Consider the following 4,822-nt stretch of genomic DNA (forward strand, 5'->3'; position numbering starts at 1 on the left):
TTAATTCTTGTTTATATGCTTCCAAAGTTGCATCCGTTTTCGTCATTTACATTAATAGTCTCGTCAAGCATCAGGTTAGCCTTTCAAGATCGACATTGAAATCATTTTTTTCTTTGATTGCCTCCACAAGATTGATTCGATTGACATAGAAGATTCCAATTATACATCAAAGACTTGTAAGCTTCTTCTAAGCTTTCAAAACGAACATGGCAGTCATTGTATGAATCTATTGCTTTAGTCAACAAAGGAGGAAATGAGATAGAGCTACCTTTCTTCATGGCCTTCATTACTACAAATCAATACTCAGAATCCTTTCAAAGTATGTTTGAAGTGAAGCTCTGATACCAACTAAAAAATCACTTTGGTTTGCCTTTGTTGAAGTTGCCACTGAAACAAATATTGTAACATATAAAGTTGTTTTGCAAGTTAAACAAGGGAGTAAAAGAATAGCGAAAGACTAGAATTAATGTTGATGCAACTCGGGATTAAACAATATTACCTTTACTAAGCCTTATTCAAAGAATGAATCCACTAAATAATTTTTTTAGTACAATAGTTTATTTAAATCCAATCAACCCAACAGTTATGCAGTTATGCAAATAATTACAGCCTCAATGTTGCCCAATTGTTTGCACTCATTCTCACCAAAATAATTTCACTTACAAGTATATTCTCCCCAATAAATACTTAAAGTAACAAAGTATTGAAAACCCAACTAAGTACACACTTGTTTTACAAGTATATTCCTCGAAAAGTACAAACTTAAATAGTGTAAAATCCTACTTGAAAAGTACACACTCTATATAGTTTGTTGAAAATCACAAGTATGTACTTTCCAAGAAATAAAAATATGTTAACTTTGATTTTCAATTTTTTTTTTTGATATAACAAACTTTATTATAAAATTCCCTAATCAAATTTGCATAAATTGTTTTAATCTTATCCTAATATATTTTCAAGTGTTACAAACTCAAAAAAAATGTTCTAATTGACTTAAGCTTTTTACAAAAGTTTTTGAGAACCTCCAAGTCCTTTGAAATTTTTCTAAGCCATTTTTTAAGGTCTTAATCTTGTCTCGAGATAGACCAAAATTGAAGCTAAAATTGCCTCAAAAGGAACCTTGTCTTGACAAAAGTCACCTTGTCTCGAGACTAGCTAACATCGAAAAAAAATGTTTGATTCAGGAGAGCCTTGTCTCGCGACATACGATGAATTGTCTCGAGGCATAGGACAAATTGTCTTTTCTAAAGTCATTTGTGTCTTGAGACCTCTAGCTCCAATGGTCATATTTTGTTCTTCTTGTCTCGAGACACATTGCTGCAGGCTGCATTAAATGCTTGAAATAAATCCTCTCAATAGCTAGAAACTCCTTCTAACGGCTCCAAACCTCCAAAAATTAGTTAGAGGGTATATATTCAAGTCAAGAACAGTTGAAGACACAAGATAAGAACATCCAATCATATAATTCAAGAGAAAAACATTATGTAACGCCCCTTACCCGAGACCGTTGCCGGAGTCGAGCACAAGGCACTACTAAACTTATTTGAGCACTTAACCAAATTTAGATAATTTATATCATACTTTTCAGACAAGCTGTCCAACTGCGTCATAGTTGCTAAATAATTCATATCTCGAGTTATAAAACTCGAAACCCAAATCCATAAATTTTCCCCGAATTTATACTCATATATCTACTTACCATTTTTTTTTTATAATTTTTGGTTGGTCCAATTAGTACAGTTTATTAGTTAAATCCTCCCCTGTTTCACGGTTTGGCTACTTTGACCCCTATGCACTACGAACAAAATTTCTCTCTGTAAAAAAATCAAATAACCATGCCGTTTGTTTCTCTTAAAAATAGACCCAATGAGGAATCCATACATATACAGTATGACTCATAATTATTTTTGTGCAATTTTTAATGATTTTCTAAAATCAGAACAGGGGAACTCGAAGTCATTCAGACTCTGTCTCACCACAATTTAAATATCTCTTAACATAAAATCCAATTGCATGCACCGTTTCCTCTATATGAAACTAGACTCATTAGGCTTTAATCTCATTTTTTTCCCAGCCCTTAACTCAATTTCCACAATTTATGGTGAATTTTCAAAGTCAAACTACTGCTACTTACCAAAAACTGTTTTAGTACAAATATTGTTAACTAGTTCATAACATCTTTACTTCAATTCATTCAAACTCTATACATGCCATATAAATCTTTAAACATAAAACAAAAACTACCAGAATTGATCTGAATAGTGTGCCCTGTTGTGTTGATCCGATCTACCCACTTCACTTCAAGTCAATCTACATAAAAATATTAAACACACACAAGTAAGCTTATTGAAGCTTAGTAAGCTCATAGGCATATAAACACAAATCATATCAAATATCGTACACAATCATATATCTATTAGTTTAACTATTTCATCCCCCAAATCACAATTTCATTAATAACTCATTGGAATAATTTCCATATGGCTACTCACAATTTAACTCCCTTAGGCCCATTTCTCATTTACTTCATTGTCAAATTAAGGAACAATAAGGGAATTGAGTGCTTCATTATCACATTGCCATAGTAAACTATGGACTTTCACATTGTTATGCATCACACACCGAAGCCATAGCCTTGCCATGGTCTTACACGGTTCACATATCATACCGAAGCCATATCCCAGACATGGTCTTATACGGAATCACATTATCACATTATACCGATGCCATAGCCCAGCTATGGTCTTATACGGAGTCACATTATCACATTGCACCGATGCCATAGCCCAGCTACGGTCTTAAACGAGCACACTTATCACATATTTTTCGTCAATTCATCAGGGTCACAGAATAGAAGCACTCAAATCCATGGTTCCTACTAATTTGTACTTTTAGTTACACATTATTCATTAGTTAATGCAAATTGATAGTATTCATCAACAATAAAATACTTTAACAATCATAAGATTTTCATATCAAAACATTGAACTTTGCCATATGAACTTACCTGGACTAATTTGCAAAAGTCGTAGAAATTCAGGGACTATTCTTGAATTTTCTCCTTTCCACGATTCAGTTCGTTTTCTTGATCTATAATTATAAAATCATTCCTTCATTAGCATCCATTTCAATTCTATTTCACTTCACAATTTATGCTGTTCAAATTTCGAAATTGCACTTTTACCCCAAAATTTACAGTTTTCACAATTTAGTCCCTGCTCAATTCACCCATCAATTGAACTAATTTTTCTCAATTAACACTTTATTTTATCATTATAAACTATTTCAAAACCTTTTATATTCTTAATTTCAACAGAAACCTTCAATTCACAACTTTTTCACAATTAGGTCCTAAATATCATTTCCTATCAAAATCACTTAATAAAACCACCTTAATATGAAATTAGAACTTAAATTTCATAATAATTCATCATAAAATTCCCTTATCCATCCAGGGTAACTTCCAATTTCACCCATAAAATCAAAAACTAATGAATTCTACAAGTGGACCTAATTGTAAAAGTCATAAAAACATAAAAATTATCAAGCAAAGTAAGAATTAAACTCACATGATGTAAAAATATGAAAAACCAGCTTTCTCCAGACCTTCTATGGCGTTTTGGCTGAGAAAATATGAAGAAATGTCTAGATTTTTCAATTACATCATTACTTAACTATTAACTTTTATGCTATTTCCAATTTTGCCCCTTGTTCACATTGTTTTCTTGCTTATTTCATACCCAAACCGTCCAGCCATTAACCTTTGGGTCTAATTTCTCTTTAAATCCATCTTTTTAAATACTTAAGCTATTTACTCACAATTTAACAAATTTTACGCTATTTTCAATTTAGTCCTTTTTAATTAATTAGCCATCCAAACGTTAAAATTTTCTAACGAAACTTTAATACTAACTCAATGACACTCCATAAATATTTATAAAAATATTTATAGCTCGATTTTCAACTTTGAGGTCTCGATACCTCATTTTTGACCCATTTGACCTAATAAATTCTTTTAATTCACTAATTTCACCATTTCACAAATTCTTCTAAATTCTTACTTGACTCATAAATATTAAATTACTATCTTGTTCAATCTTATTTGTTGAATTTAGTGATCTCAAATCACCATTCCCGACACCACTGAAAATTAGGCCGTTACACATCAAGTTCTTTATTCCTTCATTTTCTCTTGTACATATCTCTTATGCTTATTGTTAGATCTTTTTATAATCCTCATTTCAATTCAATGAGAGTTAAACACTTGTAAATACAAAATCTTAAGTAATTTGCAAAGGATTTTCGTTAAGCCACAAAAACTAGGAAGGGTTCTAGTTAAGCCATAAAAACAAACCTTTGGTATAGGTTCAAATCCTATTGGATGCAATTTTGAATCGATTTCTCTATATTCCATTAAGTTAGAATTTTCTATTTATAATTGTTCCTGAAGTCGAAAACATTCCATTTGGTCCTGAATAGCGTCTTTCAAAAGCGTTTCTGCTTCCTCAGTGAATGTTTTGGTAGAAGATGATTTCTTGGAACTGGGGGAAAGTTCTATCTTAGCCTTGTGAAAATGGTAGGAATTGTAAATGTTATATCTTGTCCTTGAAAGGTAATAATTCAAGTACAGTGAATTGAAAAATCCTTGGATGAGGTATATCAAGGTAGTTGAGGTAGGTAATGGGGCCGAACTACTATGAACCGAATTATTCAAGCTTTTCTTCTCTTTCCTTATCATTTAGAAAAAGTTTGTAAAATTTTTATAATACCAATTCACTCCTCTTGATATTTTCGGACTTAACAATTTATAATTAATACAAGA

The sequence above is a fragment of the Gossypium hirsutum genome, chromosome A06, assembly GCF_007990345.1.
Source record: "Gossypium hirsutum isolate 1008001.06 chromosome A06, Gossypium_hirsutum_v2.1, whole genome shotgun sequence".
Classification (NCBI taxonomy): domain Eukaryota; kingdom Viridiplantae; phylum Streptophyta; class Magnoliopsida; order Malvales; family Malvaceae; genus Gossypium; species Gossypium hirsutum.